This window comes from Acinonyx jubatus, chromosome C2, assembly GCF_027475565.1.
Source record: "Acinonyx jubatus isolate Ajub_Pintada_27869175 chromosome C2, VMU_Ajub_asm_v1.0, whole genome shotgun sequence".
Classification (NCBI taxonomy): Eukaryota; Metazoa; Chordata; class Mammalia; order Carnivora; family Felidae; genus Acinonyx; species Acinonyx jubatus.
Window position 1 is genome coordinate 148,747,862 of NC_069384.1, and position 22,571 is coordinate 148,770,432.

A 22,571-nucleotide genomic window follows, 5' to 3' on the forward strand; every position below is an offset into this window, starting at 1 on the left:
AAGAGGAATGCGCTCCAGGGACCAAAATCAACCCATTTTTTTATTAACATGAAATTAATACAGTTTCATCTAAGATGGTGCCTTGCTCTGCTCTCGTATTCAGCAAACATTTACAGACGATGTCAGGCCGCAGAGAAAGGGAGAAGGTACCTGATCATCTGCCAGTCTCATTCATCCCACCCAACCCTTAAATTAGAAAAAAAGACATAAATTACTTTTTTCGATGCAATGAAGCAAGCATACAAAAGAGCTAGTGGCCCTAGCCACTAAATGCCAAAGACAGGATCCAAAACTTTTAAATTTTTGTGACTTGAAGTTTTAAATTCCAAGTATTATCTATAACTCCAAGATAAAATAAATTATAATACTTTTTAAAATATCCTATATACACTATATCCCCTGAACTTCTTCAGGGGAATAAACTTCTAATGTTTATTTATTTTTGAGAGAGAGAGAGAATGAGAGGCAGAGGGGCAGAGAGAGAAGGAGACACAGAATCCGAAGCAGGCTCCAGGCTCTGAGCTGTCAGCACAGAGCCCGACGTGGGGCTCGAACTCACAGACCACGAGATAATGACCTGAGCTGAAGTCAGAGGCTTAACTGACTGAGCCACCCAGGCGTCCCTATCCCCTGAACTTTTAATCATATGGCTCTAAAATATAAACTAGAAACCAATAAACTCTCTTCTGCAAAAGGAAAAAATACAGTAAAATAATCTTATTTAGCCATTTTCTCAGTGGTAGAAAAGATGCTATTTCAAAGGAGCACCTCCCAGCAGTGCATACCTAGAAATTACGGGAAGCAATATTTTTAAAAATCATTTTTAATGAAGAGCTGTATCCATTTATAAAATCAAACACGTAATTCCAGAAAACTGCCTAGAACTGAAGACCAGCAAAAACCTGAATGCAACCATCCTCCGTAAAGTATTAGCAGAACCAATGCAGCAAGATTTCAAAAAGATGATTATATATATAGACCAAGTGGGTTTTATCTAAACAGTTCCAGGTTGGTTCAACATTCAAAATCAACCAGTGTAATTCACCACATTAACAGAATAAAATGGAAAAATCATATGATCGGTTCAATGCCCATTCGTGATAGGAGCCCTCTGCAAACTTAGACTACAAGGAAATTTCCTCCATTATATATAGGACAGGGCATTGATGGAAGGAAGGAAGGAAGGAAGGAAGGAAGGAAGGAAGGAAGGAAGGAAGGGGGAGAGAGAGAGAGAGAGAGAGAAGAAGAAGAAGAAGAAGAAGAAGAAGAAGAAGAAGAAAGGGAGAGAGAAAGAAAGGAAGAGAGAGAGAGAGAGAGAGAGAGAGAGAGAGAGAGAGAGAGAGAAAGGGAAAGAAAGAAAACCTAAACTAAAATGAACATCATACTCAATCACAAAAGACCAAATGCTCTCCCTAAAGGTCAAGAACAAGGCTCAAACATCCACTCTCACTACCTCTACTCATTGTGGAATGCCTTTATTATAAAGCTACATTAATTAAGACAGAGTAGTATTGACATACAGGCAGGTGTATTAGTTTGCCAAAGCTGCTATAACAGAGTACCATAGACTAGGTGGCTTGAACACCAGAAAAAATTTCCTCATGGTTCTGGAAGCTAGAAGTCTGAGATCAAGGGGTCGACAGGGTTGGGTTCTTCTAAAGCCTCTCTCCCTAGCTTGCAGATGGCCATCTTCCCCCTGTGTTTTCACAAGGTATTCTCTCCATATGTATCAATGTCTAAATTTCTTCTTATAAGGACACTAGACATATTGGATTATGGTCCACCCTAATAGCCTCATTTTAACCTAACTGCCTCTTTAAATGTCCTGTCTCCAAATACAGTCATAATTTGAGGCACTGGGGTTAAGACTTCAACATATGAGTTTTGGGGTGACAGCTTGGCCCACACCCTCTACCCTTTGGTTCCCCAAATTTATGGCCTTCTCACATGCAAAATATATTCAGCCCATCCAAACAGCCACAAAAGTCTTAGCCCATTCCAGCATCAACTCTAAGTACAAAGTCTCCTTTAAATATTATCTAATTTAGGTACAGGCAAGTCGTGAGCAATGATTCATCCTGAGGTGAAATTCTTTTCCAGCTGTGAACCTGTGAAATCTGGCAAGTTACCTGTTCCAAAATGGAAGACACAGGAGAGGCATTGGATTGACATTCCCAATCTTGATGGGAGAAACTGAAAAGAGGAAAGGGGTCTTGGGTCTCAAGCATATCTGAGAGCAGAGCAAATTTCATTAGATTTTAAGCCTCAAGAATAAGTCCCTTCCTCTGTGCCCCCAAGTGGCCCTCCCTTCTGAGCCCACCAGGGTGGCTATCCCACTCCCCTGGCCCTGTAGCCACAGCAGCTTGCCCTGCTGAAACTGAGGAGGTGGCCCTACCGCAGGAGGAGTCCCACCCCACAGGCCGTGGTGGCAGTCCAGCTCCAGGGACCTCCGAATTGCCTTCGGGATCATTCTTCCCCTTTCTTGAAGGATAACACAACGCGTGAAGCCAGATAGCTCTATTGGCCACATCCCGCAGAATCTCAGAGGACCACCAGGCTGCTTTCATTTCATCCTGTCTCTGTTTAGTCTGAATTGGCAGTGCTTCCGCTGATATGAATTCTCAAAAACTCTGTTGGCTTCCCATGCAATACACAGAAGGCCAAACCATCAAACAAGAGGGTCCTCTACAGCTCTCTCCTGGGTAACCAAAGCTCTATTCCTGGCTTCTGCTGAAATGGCTGATTCGATCCCTGAGTTGTTCTCATAATCTGTGTAGCAAGTGGCTGTCCAGCCACACCCTTGATGTTCTCCCCAGACACACTTTCTCATGTTTTGCAATATGGATAGACTGAGAACTTTACAAATCTTAACATCCTGGTTCCTTCTGCTTAACAATCTCTTCTTCAATTCATCTCTCTACTCTTGCACTTTACTAGAAGCAGCAAGGCCAGACCAGGCCACGCTTCAACACTTTGCTTAGACGTCTCCTCAGCTAAATACCCAAGTTCATCACTGACAAGTTCCACCTTCCACAGAACACTAGAACACAACTTGGCCAAATTCTCGGCCGCTTTATACAAGGATCCAATTCCTTCACTTCCAATAACATGTTCCTCATTTCTGCCTGAGCCCTCAACAGAAGTACTTTAAACATTCACATTTTGACCACCTTTCTATTCACAATGATACCCGTATTCTCTCAGAAGGTACCTCTCTTCTTCCCGAGCCCTCAGCATCATCACCTTTAGTCTCCTCAAGGCAACCTCGGCTTTTTCTAGCATGTGACTCAGGACGCCTCCACCTTCACCCATGAGCCACTTCCAAAGCCACTTGCACACGTTTACATAGAAATAACAGAATACGAGAGATGAAAAGACGCTTAATTTCACCTGTAATTACAGAATTGCACATCAAAACCACATTTCACACCCACCAAAATAAACAGCCTTTATCAAGTGTTGACAGGAGGAGGGACAATGGCGGCTTTCCCATAGCGCGTATTAGTGACCCGATTGCTTTGTGACACAATTATCATTTTCAAAGCTGACGATGCATGTACCCTATGAACTAGCATTTCTGCCACACCTGGGTGTATGCCTCAGATATAATCTTGCAAACGTGCACCAAGAGGTAGGGATTTGGTTGGCTCACATGAAATTTCTAAATCTGCACCATTCCAATTTATAAAAATGTCTATTTCACGTAGTTCGACCTAGCAGGAGACGTTACTAGCAGTCACATTCAAAAAAGCAAAAAGTAAAACAAATCAAATAAAACCTGCAAACTACCCTGAACATCCATTAATGGCAAGATCAACAGATATGTATATTTATTTCACATAATGGAGTTCCCCACTGCAGTGAAAAACGGCATGCCGTAGGTCGATCCACCAACATGGATGAATCTTAAAACATAATGTTGAGACGGAAAAGCACACCATATGTACACACATGTGCAGCAGGCACACACTATAATCCTGTTTATAAACAGTTCAAAAGCATAAAAAGTCAAAGCATGTATTTTTTAGGAACAAATATGGTAAAACCCTTAAAGAGCAAGATGGGATCACTGAGGGAGAGGGAGGGTTTGGGGATAATTACATAGAGGCTTCACAGCTCTCACTGGAAAGACAGTGTTACTGCTGCTGCTTCTTATTATTACTACCGTTATTATTAAGTTATAATTATATTAATAGTATATTATTATTATTATTACTTATTATTATTATTATTATTATTATTAAAAGTCCAACTTTTACATACACTTTTGTCTGTAAGGTATCTTTTATAAGCATATAAACTCAAGTAAACGTAACACTAAACAAAACTCAGGTAATTTCACCATCATTAGAGCAAACATTTGAAACACTGTCCAGCGAATATGCTGAGAAGTGTAATTAAAATGATGAAAATGATTTTGATAAGTAAGTCGTGAAGGTGAAAAGTACAGCATGGAGAATATAGCCAATAATCTTCCAATAACACTGTATGGTGACAGATGGTGACAACACTTGTTGTGGTGAGCAGTGAGTAATGTACAAACTTGTCAAATCACTAGGCTGTGCACCTGACACTAACACAAATAACACTGTATGCCCAACTATCCTTCAACAATAAAAAATTGTAAATTGTTAAATAATGATTTTGATAGATCACTACTGGTTGAACACCTACTATGTTTCAGAGGAAATATAGATATACAGATATAGATATCTGTATACAGATATCTATATACAGACAGATATATATACAGATATAGATATAGATACAGATATAGATATAGACACAGATACAGGTATAGATACAGATATAGATATAAATATAGATATAGATATAGATAGATAGATATAGATATAGATATAGATATAGATACAGAGACAGACATAGATACAGACATAAATACAGATATAGATACAGATATAGATACAGAGATAGATACAGATATAAATACAGATATAGATACAGAGATAGATATAGATACAGATATAAATACAGATATAGATACAGAGATAGATATAGATACAGATATAAATACAGATATAGATACAGATACAGATATATTACACTTGATATTCTTAACTCTCACAAAATTCTACAGGCAACCACAGCCATTGCCGCCACTCACAGATGAGAAGGTACGGATTCATAGTTCCACGTTCTGGCTGTAAAACAGATAAATGACAAAAGACCGCTAGGGTCTCACTGGGTCTATATCTGGCTCAGAGTCCACACCTTTACTCCATGTGTAGGCCTTCCTGTGAGATGCAGAGGGAAACTCTAGACCTCAGGTTTTCACCCTTGGGGTCTAGAGTTCCCTGCCCTCTCTTTCTAACATGTTAGAACAGGGGATCCCATCACTTGGCTGCTATTCAGACAAAGGTAACCTGCTCTTTTAGTTTCCAAATAATGGCAACAAACGCAGAGAACAGAGAAGCGTCAGTCCTTAAACGTCCTCTGTTAAATGACTTTAAAACCCCATGCCTGTATGATACAAATGAACCTCAAAATTTAGCCAAAATATCACAACAGGAGTCCCAACTATTTGAAAAAAAAGATTTTTCACGCCTCTTAGGCTACTTGTCAAAAGTAAATCTGTGGGCCGCTTTGCACATGTGGTGTTGGGTGGGGTGGTGGGGGCGGTGGGGGTAGGGAGAGAGCCTAGTGCACCTGCTGGTCCGCAGAAGTAAATTAGAAGTAAGACTCCACTCTTAGGCTGCCAGGCCAAGGGGAACTCCATAAGCTGCCATCTTCAAATCCCTCGATGAGCAGGAAGAAACAGATCAGAGGGCACAGGGAAAATGCAGACTGACTTCTTCCTTCAAAACACCCCATTAAAGGTGATAATGGCACTTTGGAGTTTCCCCGAAAGTGACATATCTGTCCCCTTCACTCCACTTCACTGGCTTTTGGTTTCTGAGAATTCTAACTGAGTTTCTAAGATGCCCAGTTAGTGAAAGACAGAAATGGCAGCTCTGATCATCTCAAATCTAAATAGAATGATCGGGACTCCAAAGGGATACATGGTTTCTGTAAAGAAATAAATAAAGTAGCTCTACACGGACAAGGCGGAGAACAATGAGAAAACCTTTTGGGAAAATGGGGAAAGTGTCTTCCTTTTCTAGAGTAAACACAATTAGATTTCCCATGTAACAACAGAAATGGCGTCTCAGAGCTAGAGAAGCCTCACATCCACGAGTCACAGGTCACTTAGGTATGACCTCTTCGTTTACAGATGAGAGAGGGTAAACATAGGAAATGGAAGAGGGTTCCCCAACACATACACTGGTTCAGAAGCTCCTGGTTTCCAGAACAGTGCTTTTGCTCCTGGATCTCTCTGGTTTATAAGTAAGACGGTAGCAGAGAGAATACAATATTGTAATAACACATACTTTTGGTAAACTACATGCTATATCTTTCATCTGATTTCTTCCCTTGATATGTCATAAAATTCTTTCCTTTTAAGACATTTTGATGGATCCAAAATATTCCATAGTATGGCGGTAGCACAATTTAACCAATCATACTTGCATACTTTCTGCTTATTTTCAATATTTTTCTATCATAAACAACACTAAGATTGGGGCGCTTGGGTGGCTCAGTCAGTGAAGTGTCTGACTTTGGCTCAGGTCATGATCTCACGGTCTGTGGGTTCGGGCCCTGCATTGGGCTCTGTACTGACAGCTCAGAGCCTGGAACCTACTTTGGATTCTGTATCTCCCTCTCTCTGCCTCTCCCCAGCTTGTGTTCACTCTCTCTCTCTCTCTCTCTCTCTCTCTCTCTCTCTCTCTGTCAATAATAAATAAACTTAAAAAAAAATAAACAACACTAAGATGAACATCTTTGGACATATATCCTTGCACATTCTTAAAGAAAATTCTTAGATCAAAACAGCTGAGTCAATGCTTAGGCATATTTGATAATAGCTGCCAGATTGCTATTAAAGCATTTATTCTTGTATTTCTCCTACTGGGATATATGAATGCCTGTGTTCCTCAAATCTTATTCAATGAAAATGGCAAGTTATTATAATTAGCGGTGCTTTGGTTACTAGTATATGGAATATATCATTAAACCTTGTTTTGGACCTTGATAGTTGTGGAATTATCTACTTTCATGAGCTGTGTTATTCGATCTTTTAGAGAACCTTATGTACTTCTTAGCATTTTAAAAGTATGCTTAATATATTAAAATAATCATCTGTCCTGTTTTTCCCCGAATTGCCACTGGCCTTTTAATTTTATTCATCTTACGTTTTGCCATGTGAACTTCCCTGTTTTATGCAGCAAAACGTTGGGTGTTATTTTTAAGTTATCATCAAGTATGCATAAACTCCTCCCTATTCTCCACTCCTTGATGAGAATACCTAATACTGTGAAGACAGAAGATCTTTCCCAGGTTAAGTGACACATTCCTCAGTCAATAAAAAATTCATTTGAATTTTTGCTCCTAGCTTGGCAAAGATGTTTTAAGGTTCATCTGGAAACATAAATGGATAATGTTAGCCAGACAGTTCTGAAAAGGAAAAATGATGAGAGGTGATTTGCAATAGTGGGTTTCAAAGTGTGCTACTGGCATGAGATCAGCTGGTAGGTCACCACCTTAGGACAGGTCAGGACAGAAAGTCCCAACAAAGTCCCATATGTGTCTGTGTGTCTGTGTATCTATCTGTTCATGGATCATCTGAGTCAGATAGATAGATGGGTCAATAAATGTTATTGGGTCAGTTGGCCAATCACATCAGGTTTGTGAGATTTCTAAGGACATCTGTTAGTGAGTTAAAGAAACTAAAGTGATAAAAACAAATGAAGAGGAAAATGCAAAATTTATTGCTGAGATGAAAATGCATCTGGTGCAAAGCAGCATTATGAATAATAGACCCAGACTAGGAACTAGGCAAATACTCTTCAATAGAAGACTAAAGGTAGCATATTCACCAGTGGAATACTACATGCCAGTAAGTATGGGTAAACTACAACTACATACACCAGTGTGACTGAATCTCATGAATATCACGCTAAGCAAAATAAGCTAGACGTGGAGATTTCAATTATACAAAGTTCAGAATCAGGCAGTACTATTCTGTCGTGTGAAAAGTAGGATAGTGGTCATCACTGGGCAGGAAACAGTGGCCAGAAAGGGCAAGGCTGGGGACTGTTAATGCTGTTTCCGACCTGGGTGTCGGTTACACAGATGTGTTCAATTTGTGAACATCCACCGACGTGTACACTTTTGATTTGTGTATTCTCCTATGTGTGACATGGCTCAATAAAAGGTAGAAAATACAGTATGAACAGTAAAATCCTGATGTAAACAGATAAACTCAAAATATACACTGAAAGATAATCACAAGAAATATTATCAAGGGTTATCTCTGAATGGTTAAATTTCATATGATGCAATTTTTGAAAATTCGCTTCTGCGTGTTTTTCCCTTTCTTCTACGATAAACACCATTTGAATAATTAAACACACATTATCAAGGATATGTATGAGGGTATTCTCCTTAATGCTATTTACAATAGCAAATCTGTTTAAACAACTGAAATGTCTAATGACAGACCATTGGTTAAATCTGCTATATCTCTGAGACAGTATATTCAAATGCTATAAAAATGATATATTACTGACATGGAAAAATACTCACAACATATTTATGACAGAAAATTACAGACTGGAAACTGTATTAAGTGACTTCAATTGTTTTATTTTTCTTTAAAAAAAGTCTGAATTCCAATGAAAAGAGACTCTTAAAACTGAGAATAAACTGAGGGTTGATGGGGGGTGGGAGGGAGGGGAGGGTGGGTGATGGGCATTGAGGAGGGCACCTGTTGGGATGAGCACTGGGTGTTGTATGGAAACCAATTTAACAAGAAATTTCGTATTAAAAAGAAAGAACAACCAAAAAAATGAAAAGAATAGAATGACAAATCATATGCCAAATATTCATAGTTATTATTTCTGGATGACTGGATTTCTTAAAGCTTTTAATTATTTTTTATGTGTTTGCTTATTTATGCTTTCCAATTTTCCCACAATGAACATGGATTACTTCCTTAATGAAAAATAAATGTTACTTTGAACACTAACAAAGCTAGTAATAACATTGTAAGAGTAACTCAAAATTATAATACATGATCTTGACATTATAACAGGATCATGAAAACTAAAATGTCAAAGGAGAAGCCTGATGTTATCATAATATAGGAAAGAGTCTGAAAACTGCTCACTACTCAATTATATTGTATTTCACATCAGTTTATAGCTCCAGATACCCTAACACAAGAAGAGCTACCAGACCAATCACTAAAAAATCCCTTTTTATGTCAAAGCCTTGAAATAATGCCTGATGGATATGCTATTAGCATCAACTGATAAATAACTCATATCAATTCAGGTTCCTAATATGTTCCAGAAACCAAAGAATATTTAAATCTCAAGACTTGGAAAACCTTTAAAAACCTGGGGTTGAGCAAAAGATAATTGGAAATGTTAGTATAATTAATGCAAAAACGGGTAAATCCTTCCAATCTTGATAGGCCAACAAAAAGAAAACAGCTTGGCCTGAGGCCGTCTGTAAACAGTACAATTCTCAAAATGTGGAGAACAGAAAACCCACCTATAAAAGAGGTGGGGGTCTTACTTATGAAACCATGCAGCCCATTCAAGACTGAACAGTGTTTTAATTCTGTGCGTGGTCAAATTTGATGACAGCAGCTTAGACAGGAAACCAAACAAAGTCTCATCATACTCAGCTTCCATTTGGAGGTTTTCCATGTGACACAAAATAGCAGTGTGCTCACATGTATTCACCTGGACTTCCGCAAGACATTATGGAAGAGGTATTTGATTGCCAGCATCAGAGAAAAAACGACCTGTGTCAGCCACCCTGAAAAGCAAAGCAGAGGCTAGATTGTAACAAAGTAGCAGATGCCTGGCAGCAGTTGTTCAGGAGTGATTTTCTTTATATTTTCAAAGCTCTCTATAGCTGCAAATGGCTCATAACTTTGAAGTTAGAAGACCCAACACAAGTAGAATCGTCTGTATTATTCCTGGATAGAAGTAACAACCATGAGGGAGGACACAGACACTTCTACAGGAAACTGGTTAGTACAAACCTCGCAAATGAAAAAAAAAAAAAAAGTAACTCCAAGGACACTAAGTGTATACATACATAATTTATGGAAAGTTCATCATAAAAGGTCAGTGTCTATCTACACAAGTGACATTCTAGAAAGGTACTAAGAAGAAAAAGGTCAAGGACAGACAATTGAATGAGATCTTTACAAACCCACAATGTGTGATATGATGAATCTAATAGAAAGAGAAAAGTAAAAAGGTTAACTTGCAATGTCCGAAATTCTGAAGGTGATAAAATGATAAAACTGTAAATACAGCTTGAGCTTCACTCTTTGACCATGGCTAGATGTTGACTAGAATTGAAAATAAATGTTCTTATCCCTCGAAAAAAATCTAAATGTTAGAACTCTCCCAGGATAAAAAGAAAAGAAGAAAAAAAAAACTTTACCTGGAAAGAAACACACACACACACACATACACACACATGCACACACACGAGACATATTTTTCACTGGGTCTGTTCTTTGGAGCAAGTGGTACTTGGGCTGTAGGGCTCAATGACCTTCATTCCTTCACCTTTAAGAGTGGTTATCCCTGCTACAACAGCCTGCTTCTCTGAGACTCCCCCTTTCCCTACACACAGGAATGGCCCAGAGCAGACACGTTGCACCCTTGGGGCACAGCTGATTGGACCAGGGATGGCAGAGTCCCTTGTCTGGGAATGCTATTAACATTCAGCTAGAGTGTGTTGATCTTGGTGGCCTGCTGCAATCCCACCTGAAAATGCCACCAAATGACTTTTAAAATAAAGGTGTTAATTATTGGGCCTTTTGCAGCTTAAACAAAATCTAGACTGACTTCTAGTTCAAGCCGCGTGTGTGAATGTCGACATTTCCCCCTTCTCCCCCTGGAAATCATCCAAAAAATCAACAAGGAAAATGAGAAACAAAATGCAAGTTTCATTTCAGCTAAACCAGGAGACAATTAAAACTATAGAGACCGAATGTAAGTGGAAAAGCATCTAAAACAGAGGAAATTAAGTTGGAGGGAGAGAAGAGAAAAGGCTGCAGAGCTTGCAGCTGAAGGTCTCAGCAAACACCAGCAAAACTACCCTTCTTGAAGGCAAAGGACACAGGCTGACATTTCAACTCTTGCTTGAAACAGGAGAGGTAGACCAGCTGGCTCCATGAGCTTGTGTGGACGCAGTGCTTTGTCTGTTTCTTTCTTCCCTCATAAAGAAAATGGCAACAATTTACAAGGAATCACAAAGAAAACTTATTTACAAGAAGCAGTCTTCCTTTTGTGCCGTAAAGAAAACAGAATCTTTTCATCACCCAAAAATAAAAGAGTTAAATCAACACAAAACAAAAAAAATCTTCCTTTCTTCACTGGCTTTGGTAAAATAAAGGCCAGTTCTAAAAAAACAAAACCAAAACAAAATAAAACAAAACTCCACCTAGTAGAACCACATCCCCAATCTCTATAAACCTTCCACAATAATTATTCAGGAAAAATTAAACTCCTTTGATGATGAATAATGAAAAAGAAAAAAACCCTCAGGGACTACATAAAAACATTAGAAGATAAGAACAAATGAGCAAGAAAGGCAAGCAGCAAGGGAAGATCTCTCATTACAAGACATTTGATGAAGCAATGGAGTGACCAAAGATTTTTAAGAAATGAAACACTTATTGATCAAATCACAGCCATGAATAAAGAAACAGGAAAAAATATCAAAGTATCAAGAGATGATAAAATGTGAATTGACAGCGCTTGGGAAAGGAGTGGGGAAAACTACAACCACTACAGAAATTATGCCAAGAAGGCAGTCGAGGTAGCTGAGAAACCAGCGGAACAAAGTGAGAGACACGGTAAACAGAAGCCATGAGAAAGGGGCCAAAGTGAAACAGAAATAAAGTCAGAAAGATCGGGGAGAATATTGTAGTTATGGAGGAAACCTAGAAGAGACCCGAAAGAAGGAAATGGAAATACTAGAACATAAGTAATTCCTGAAGATTTTGAGACTACACTGGGTCTGAAGGAAAAATGACCTTTTCAATTTTGAATTTTTGTAAGCTACAAAAATAATGGGTAACATAAGCAGACCTCACACTGCACCAGAATAATTCCAAAATACAGGACTAACTTAAAGGTAAAAAAATAAAGCCATAAAGGTAATAAAAGAAAACAGGAGAAAATTCTTTCATAATCTCAGAGGGGGAAAACCATTTCTAAATAAGACACAAAATTCAGAAGCCATTGAAAACAATGGATAAATTCAACATAAGATTGGAAATGTCTGCATAATAAGGTACCAAAACATTATGAGCAGAGTTAAGTGACAAAGAAGAAAGAAAAATACATCTTACATCAAAGACAAAAAGATAATTTCCTTCAATATAAAAATTTTGACAAGTGAGTAAGAAAAAAAAGAGCAAAAACCCAATAGAAAAATGGACAAAGAGAGTAATAAAAATAAAAAGAAATAGAGTGCACCAAAAGAACTATCAATGGCTCATAAACCTATCAAACACATAAAAAGACAAATGCAAATTGAAAGACTTTTTTTTCACCGATCACATCTGCAAAGATTCAAAAGCTTAGTATCACGGTGTGCTGATAAGTCTTTAAGAAAACGGGCACTCTTGTCCATTGCTGTGAGGACTGTAAATGTACAATCTCTGTGGAGGACAATTTGCTAATATCTATTGATATTATATGTAGGTGGATGGATGGGTGGATGGATGGACGGACGGATGGATAGATATCCTTTCATTCAGCAATTCCACTTCTAAGAATTCATCCCACAGAGATAATACACATATGTTTATGCAAAATGGCATATTTAGAAAGATCACTAGAGAACTAAGTGAAAAATAACAATGGGCTAGTCATACAATGGAAAACTGTAGCTATTAAGAAAAAAATGAAGAAACTGTATGAGCTGATACGGAAAATTCTTCAAATACAGGGTTAAGTACAGGGTGCACAACAGTAGGTACAAAAAGCAAAGTGCCCAACAGTAGGTGTACCATACCATCATTTGTATAAAAAGAGAACAAAATATATGTTTCTAATGTATATGTGCATACACACGTTTGCTTGTATGTGCATAAATATCTCTGGAAAAATGCATGGGAAAAACCCAGTAGCATGACTTACCTAAAGAGAAGGGTAACTATGGTCAGGGATGTGAAACATACTTTTTTAAAAAAATTATTTAAATCCAACATATAGTGTATTCATGACTTCAGGAATAGAATTCAGTGATTCATCACCTACATATAACACTCAGTGCTCATCCCAACAAGTGCCCTTCTTAACACCCATCACCCATTTAGCCCATCCCTCCCACCCAACATCCTGCCTGCAACCCTCAGTTTGCTCCCTGTATTTAGAGTCCTTTACGACAGAGAGGGAAGCAAACCATAAGAGACTCTTAAGTACAGAGAAAAAACTGAGGTTGATTAGGGGTGGGGGGTAGGAATGGGTGATGGGCACTGAGGAGGGCACTTATTGGGATGAGCACTGGGTGTTGTATGTAAGTGATGAATCATGGGACTCTACCCACAAAAAGAGCAGACTGTATACACTGTATGTTAGCTAACTTGATAACAAATTATATTGAAAAAAGAAAAAAAAAAGAGTCTCTTATGGTTTGTCTCCTTCTCTGTTTTTATCTTATTTTTGCTTCCCTTCCCCTATGTTCATCTGTTCTATGTGAAACATACTTTTTAATGCTTTTGAAATTTTGAAAGATTTAAATGTATTGTGTATTTAATATTTTAAATTTAAATACAGTAAAACCTTGGTTTGTGGACATAACTTGTTCCAGAAACATGCTTGTAGTCCAAAACACTTGCATATCAAAGCAAAGCAAACCACTGGCTCAGTTGTGATCATGTGACATTGAGCAATCACATACTATTTGTTTTGGAAGACATCGCTCGTTTCTCAAGTTAAAATTTATTAGAAATGTTTGCTTGTCTTGAAGAACACTGGCAGAACAAGTTACTCATAATCCAAGGTTTTACTGACATATAATCTGTTTTAAAAGAGATAAACTGATCAAGTTACCCCCATGCGTAAAAACTTTTTGTTATTCCCTACAGTTTTGCTGGCAAATTTCAGAGAACTTCAGCTTACCACCAAGGCCCTTGAAGACTTCATCCTAACCTGTTCCTTCTCTCTGGGCTTGACTTTGACCTTCCCTGATCTCTATGAAACAACAGGCACACTAAGTTATCAGAACACATCCTGCTCTCTCTTGCCCTTACCCTTAAACGTGTTGATCTTGTGTTACTGTCCCATAGGTCCTTGAGGCTCTACTCATTTTGTGTGTGGCAGGGAGGGGGGGGTCTGTTTTCTCTCTTTGTTCAGATTGGGCACATTCTATTGGTCTGTCCTCTTGTTCACTGAGCCTCTGTCATCTCCACTATAGTTTTTTGTTAATCCAGCAAGTTTTTTCGTTTTTCTTTCTGTGGTTATATTTTTCAGTTCCATAATTTCTTATTTGGTTCTTTTTTTTATAACTCCCTTTATTGTGATTTCCTATTTTTCGTTTGTTTCGAGTGGATCTGTAATTATTTGTTGAAGCATTTTTATAATGGCTGCTTTAAGATTCTTGTCAGATAACTGCAACATCTGATTCATCTCTGCGTTAGTATCAGTTGTTGTCTTCTCTCATTCGAATTGTAATATCCTAGGTCTTGGTATGATGAGTGTTTTTCATTTGTACCCTGGACATTTTGGCTATTATGTTAGGAGACTCTGGGTCCTATTTAGTTATTTTGTTGTAACAGGAAGTACCTCTGTTTAGGTTTATTTAGCACAAGGTCCTGTCCTACTTTTTTAGATTAAGGTTCCAATGACAATTTACTTACCATGGCCTTCAAAAATCAATTTGGCTTATCTCGTGCCACTGAGGTTCACATTGGTCCCTGTTGTGCTTCATGAGGGAGTGCGCTGGGCTTTCCTAAACCAGATTGCCCGGTGTGGTGAGGAGGACCCCACCAGTGGAACAGAAGAGGCTTCTAGGTCTAGGCTGCCTGTTATGGCAGGATTCCTCCTAGTATGTCTAGGTGGGGAGAAAGGTATCAGCCCCACATGGATGAAGAGGCTTCCCAGCTGGGCACCTGTGGTAATAAGATACCCCCAGCCTGTGGTGATACTGAGTGCTTCTCAACCCGGGTACTTGGGGCAGAATCATCCCCTTCTTCCAGCAGAGAGGGGGGGGGTGTTTGCCCTGTCTACTTGATCCACCACTGATTCCCCATTTCTACTTGATTCCCAATCCCTACTTGGCTCCCAATTGATTCCCCTTGTGGGTGGTGCCATGTTCATCTGCTGTTGTTGTAGGATGCCTGTTCAACCTGGAGAAGGAATGAGCCTATAGGTTGGAATTCAGGAAACACTGAAGCTGAGTCATTTTCTGCTGTTGGTTCCAGTATCATCAGATGCCATGCCACTATGTTATTTCTCTGGTCCGGGGCTCCCCAGATAGTTGGCTTTTGCTTCTCTTCTTTCAGAATTCTCCTTTGGTTGTTGTATTGGTCAGGGTTCTACAAAGAAACAGAACCAGCAGGATAGAGAGAAGGAGGAGAGAAAGATTTATTTTAAGGAACTGGGTCATACAATGGTGGAGACTTGGCAAATCCAAGGTCTGATAGGGGAGTCTATTAGGCTGGAGACCCAGGGAAGAGTTACAGTTTAAGTCCAAAGGCAGTCCCTTGGCAGAATGTGTTCTGGCTCACAGTAGAGGAAGGAGGGTGTCAGTCTTCGTTCTCTTAAGGCTTTCAACTGATTGGACGAGGTCCACGCACATTATAGAGAGTGATCTGCTTCAATCAAATTCCTATTTAAATGTTAATCACATCCAAAAAAAAAAAAAACCATACTCACAGAAACATCAAAATAGTGTTTGACCAAATATCTAGGCACTGTGGCTCGGCCAAGTTGACACAGAAAATTAGCCATCACAGTTGTGTTTTGTTTCATAATTATATTCCATTTTGTAGAGGTTTTGTGGAGAAATCCTGGATCTGTAACACTCCTACACTTCCATCGGTTTTGTCAATTTCTCAGGCATTTTTTCCCTCTAATAATACTTCTTTTATTCCTTCTCTTTCTTTCTGGTGACTATAAGCACATGTGATTGTCAGACCTTCTCAATATACTCGTCTCTTTTTTATGCCTTTTTGTTTCTCATACATCATTCTGGATATTTTTTCAATTGAGGTCAGCATTCTTTGATTGTTTATTCATTTTTCTCTTCATGTATTTTTAGCCTATCATTAAATCTATGTTTAAGTTTTTAATATCGGTAATTTTTCAATTCTAAATTTTCCATTTCATTCTTTCTTGCTTGTTCTGTTGTTTTGTTTTTTTTTTCCTTTCTAGATTCTCAATCTTTTCCTTTACCTCCGTGAATACAGTAACACAGTTATTTTTGAATCTGTCTGATAACTCAATATCTGGGAACTCTGTAGGTCTGTTTTTACTTCCCTTTTCTTGCTGCTTGTTTGTATTCATTTCCTCTCATCTCCTCTTGTACCCCATTAGTTTTTTATGCACACTGGGTTTGAAAATGGAAGCCTATGTTGTAGTTACTTTCCTCTACGGAGGATTCTTGTTTGTTTGTGTCAGGGGCCTTGTAGTGACCGCAAGCAAGCACTCTTATCTTCAAGATTGAACTTCAACTTCAAAACTGAAAACACCGGAAGCTGAGCTTGCTGTTCCTGCACAGGCTTTCTCCACCCAGTTCACCCCACTTGAAGGGTGGAACCCTTGGGGATCTCAACACAAGGAAGTTGGCTTTGTCAGGCCTCTAAGTCCAATCTCCCTAGTCCCAAGAAGCTGTCAAAAATACTGCTCAGCCTCACAAGCTGGCAAATGCCCCAGGGAAAAGCCCCAAATGACGGTCTCTTGTCCACCGAAGCTCTGGCCCATTGAGTCTTCACTATCTTGTTAGCTCTCCAACGCTCTTAAACAGAGGTATTTTGTTATTTGTTCCCATATATTTTATTCAGAGTTTCCAGTCCTCATCAATAGAAGAGCAAGTCCCAATTGCCTGATCTGCCATTAACAGACATGCTCTTCTGCTATCTTAAACAGGAGGAAATTATAGGATTACGTGTGGATGACTTAACTCTGTACGCCTGATTCAAAGCACATAACAGGAAACGCATCACAATGACGACAGAGCAGGCACTGTTTTAAACACTTTCCCTGCATTAACTTTTTCCTCCTTAAGAAGTGGGTACTAATATTATCTTCATTTCAAAAAGAAAGAAACTAAAGCAAAGAGAAAGCAAATGACTTGCCCAAGATCATGCATCTGTAACTGGCTCCAGAGTCTATGCCCCTAACCACTGAGCAAAGCAGTCTCACCTAGTTAAATTTCTCAAAATCATATTAGGAAACTATCCAGAAATAATGCATAATCTTTTTCTAGAAAAAGAACAGAAAAATTAAATTATATTTAAGATCATTTACAATGCCATTTTGAGTCCCTAAATCTCTATTCTGGTACCCCCCTTCACAACATATCGTAAGACTGGTGACAGGATTTAATGCACCCAACTGGGCATGCAAAGTAGTCCAATGGACAGGCCCAACAGATCCTCTTATGGGATGCAAAAGAGAAAGATATTCTAGAAAAGATGAAATTTTCTCAGAGCTTCTAAACTGAAACTGGGGCCACAGGGAAAAGAAGTTAACATGCAAAGCATCAACCACCTTTGTGGAATAGACTGGGCATAAATCCACAGGTATTCAAACTAAAGGATGACTTCAGTACATCACTCAAGATATATCAGTCACTGGAAAAAACATAATAAGAAAAGGGAAAAATGTTCAGATACCATTTTTAATGTTCATAAATTAGATAAAATATTAGAATAAGGATTACATTTAACAAAGATGTTTCTATTTATACATACTGGAGTAAACATTTATCTTCTATTCCATCTCCCAAAATGCTATTTAAAAAGATGGGAAAGAAATCTAAAAATCATTAGAAAAACAAAACAAAACTCAGGAACAAAGAAACAAAAGAAGAAAAGACAGATTAATGATGTCAACAAAATTTTGAAAGAAATACACAGATGAAGGATAATTGACTTGGTGAAGTTAAGAAAACTAAAATCCAAGTTTGCAGAGGGGAAAGTCATCAGGAAAAAGCTGATCCGTTCCACAACAGCTGAAAAAGTATTAAAAAATCAGGGAGCACCAAGGACCACTAAAAATGGGGTGATGGGTAAAGAAGAAACATAGTTTCCTCTCAGGAGAGACTGAGCTAGAGAATCTCTGAATGCACAAACTATAGGCATAGCGAAGGTCAGTGTAAAATCACCCTGAAAACAGGAGGCTTCATTAAAAATCTACATAAAGTGGGCCTCCAACCCACTCCCCATACACAGTTCCCAGGAAGGTGGCATTCAGGCTTATACCTGAACAAAAGACCGGAAGATTCCTTTGAGGAAAAACTGGTATGTTCAAATGGAAAGCCCTGGAGGTACTACTCACTTTGGAGTTCCCCAGTCAGGGAGTAGCAAGGAAACAAGTTACTTCATCCTTTGGTGATGGCTATACGTCAGTAAGGCCTCTCACACACGTGAAGCTTCTAACCAGCATTTTATTACTTATTTTTAAATATGAGTTAACAGGGGTGCCTGGGTGGATCGGTCAGTTAAGTGTTTGACTCCTGATTTCAGCTCAGGGCATGATCCTATGGTTCGTGACTTCAACCTCCACATAGGGCTCCACACCTTTCTGCCCCTCCCCCACTCATGTTCACTCTCCAAATAAATAAACTTAAAAAAATATATATAAATATGAGTAAACAGCCTCAGGTGGTCAGACAGCTCAGGCCACAGCTAAGACAAAGAATAAAACTAACAAAAAGATTAATAGAAGAAATAGATACAATGCTCAGATTTAAAGAAAATGCAAAAAAAACCCAACCCTATACCTTCCAAGATAGGGAAGAAGATGTCAATTTCATCCATGAGAAAAAAAATGACACTAAATTAAAAACAAATATTTAGTTAACAAACAAAAATAAACATCTGTAAGTCGAAAACATAATGGCAAAAACGTATTCAACAAAAAAGTTTGGAAGACTGAGGCAATCTCCAGGAAGTGAAACAAACAGAAAACTGAAGACTAAAAGGAAAAAAAAAAAGGAGATACAAGAAGATATAACAGAGAGACTGGAGAGGAATAAATTATCAAAACAAATTATGCAAATAATTCCTACAACTGAGGGATATTCATTCCCAGATTAGAAGAATCCACTGAGACCCAAACAATGAATAAAAAATGACCTACATCAAGAAACATCAGAGCAAATTTCAGAACACATGGTTTAAATAATGATTAACAATAACACAATTTCCCACCATTTATTGCAGTCTATGGGTAAATAATTATTTACATATTTTACATGTGCTGACCCATTTAATCATCACACTTAGGAGACAGAAACAATCATACCCATTTATCAGATGAGCAAAGGGAGGCAAAGAGAAACCACATAACTTGCTCTAGGTAACACATATTGGAAGTAGGAGATTAACGAAATGAACCAAGGTATCTGGTTCCAGAGCTGACTTATTAGCATGCATATGGTTTTTACAGGCAAAAAAATATAGGAACAAAGCTAGATTTTCCTCAATGAGGAAATGGCTAAATAAATTTGAGAACACCTATTCCTTACAAAATTAACATTTTCCAAGCTATTAAAATTTAATCATTCCAAGTGTGTTCCAGTAATAGACAAGTAGTCTATATCAGACTAAACTTCTCGCATATAACAATTATAAACTTTGGAAAAAATTCAATATAACTGCTTGAAGGTACCAGGGAGCAATCAAAAGCCAACAGAAATTTGAGGGGATTTGGCCCTTGAAAAAAGGGAAATACATTCATGGGGTAACCTCCATATTTCTAGGGCTTCTCCAATGAGAACAGTCACTAGTCTGTGTGGTGCAGGATGACTGGAACTCATGAAGTATCAGAAGACGGAGCTCAGTGTTGCCGGGGCGGCTGGAAATTGAGGTGGCGGGTTGAGGGTAGTCCCAGAACAAGGGGAGTCCTCGAGGGGAGCTTCAAAATCCACCCATAAATTCCCCTCAAATCCTTGGCTGACCTCATCACTGTGGGGGGTGGTGGGGGGAGAATTCCAAGGAGTGCCATTTTAAAGCAATAAATGCATGGAACACTGAGAAATATAAGGAGAGGTTTCAGCTCCTGCTGAAGAAGTGAAGAAAGTTTGAGATCTGCCAAGTTAGAGCATCTTGGTGAATGAACACCTCAAGCTTTTCCTTTGACACCAAGAAGGGCCACAGTGCAAACGTAAAGACTATTCCCCAAAATTGAGGTATTCACCCTAAGTCTAAGGATAAAACCTGAAATACATCCCTCTTAATAAAGTGTAAAATCAAGCTCCATAAAATCAAGATGAGTTAACTGCCTTGAAGGAAAAAACACAACACTCTTTAGAAGAACACGACAGAAACTAGAGCTCTGCAATATATCCTCTACAATGTCCAATATACAATCGATAATTATTAGACATGGGAAAACTAGGACAAAAAAGTCACTCAAGGCCAAGAGAAAAAGGAAACACAGGCTGAGATAACCCAGATGTTAAGATTAGCAAACAAAAATGAGACAGCAGGAATTAAGACCAGCCTGTAATTTATAATAGCTGTAAGTGAAATAAAACCACTTTTAAAATAGACTCTCTCGGGGCGCCTGGGTGGCGCAGTCGGTTGAGCGTCCAACTTCAGCCAGGTCATGATCTCGCGGTCTGGGAGTTCAAGCCCCGCGTCGGGCTCTGGGCTGATGGCTCAGAGCCTGGAGCCTGTTTCCGATTCTGTGTCTCCCTCTCTCTCTGCCCCTCGCCCGTTCATGCTCTGTCTCTCTCTGTCCCAAAAATAAATAAACGTTGAAAAAAAAAAAGACTCTCTCAAGAAAGATTAACAACCGATTTTATATTCCATATATGAGGCATATTTAAAACAAAAGGAGGGGCGCCTGGGTGGCTCAGTCGGTTGAGTGACCAACTTCAGCTCAGGTCATGATCTCACAGTTTGTGAGTTCGAGCCCCGCATCAGGCTCTGTGCTGACAGCCTGGAGCCTGGAGCCTGTTTCAGATTCTGTGTCTCCCTCTCTCTCTGACCCTCCCCCGTTCATGTTCTGTCTCTCTGTCTCAAAAATAAATAAACATAAAAAATAAAAAAAAATTTTAATATAAAAAAGACTCAAAGGGTAAAAGTAAGATAATTAACAAAAATATATCAAACAATATATAAAAAGCAGAAATTGCAGTATTTATGTCAAAGGCAATTTGCTGTAACAAATTCAATGTGTTTGATAACCTATACACTTTAAGAATGAGGAGTTTGGGACAGCTACATTCATTGATATCTCCTTGTTATATTTTTTAGTAAAAATGCATTAGAAAACCTATTTGGTATGAAGATACATAGTATCCTCAAAAATATTCACCTTCTGAAAGTACAGGTGCATACCGTTGAAAAATTACACCAAAGTTCATAGTGAAAGAGTTAGTATATTCTTTACATTCCTCTAAGTATTTATTAACTTTATAATCAGAAACTATATATATACATATGTATGTGTGTGTATACATATATATACTATCACATATATAATAGATATTACACAGAATACATGTATGTATACTATTCATATCGGGAGGGAAAGTAAATGAAAAATTACATGATTTCTGAAAAATAAAGCTGGGCCATGAGACAGGAAATGCATCAGCAGTCCATGGTTTATAAATGCACCTCCAGGGATAAGAACAGAAAGAGATACAAAAATATTTAATAACAGCTTTGGGGCATCCATGATGTGTGACAGCTGCAGACAATTACAGAATATACAGCAGCTTGTACTGGGTTCAATTTTTGCTATGTATTTTGTGCAATATTATAAAATACATGTATAATGGTTGGCACTTTGTAAGCCCTCTTTATCACTCTCTCTACTTTATACTAATAGTACTAGAAATTGTTTTTAGAAAGTTAAAAAATGATTCTAATAACTCAGACATAATTTCTACGTTAGCATTCCTGCTTTCTGCAAACACTATCTCTCTTGGCCAAACATATGGGTCTAAGTGATATTAATGATGATTATCATTAACTAACAATAACAAAAGTGGCTAACATTTTTTATCAAATGTATTATTTGTGGCAGGCTCTGCTCTAAAGTCTCTCAAAAATCACAGTTATTAAAGTTCCTATTCTTTCACTGAGGGAAACTGAGGCACTGAGTTAAACAAGCGACTCAATGTCACCAACTGGTAAGTGGCTGTACCAACCTACAAATTAAAGATACTTGACTCCAGAATCTTGTTCCTAACCTGCTCCATCCTACCATCAAAGGGTCATTATAAGAAGCAATCACATTGAAAATCTTTCCCTCTATGTGTATGAAAACAACTGTTAAAGGATAGTCCCA

General features: G+C 38.4%; 1 protein-coding gene across 7 annotated transcripts in view; it reads right to left on the reverse strand.

The window, feature by feature from the left end:
- MYRIP (myosin VIIA and Rab interacting protein) overlaps positions 1-22,571 on the reverse strand; it is a 366,936-nt gene that overhangs the window by 313,374 nt on the left and 30,991 nt on the right. The window lies entirely within an intron of this gene.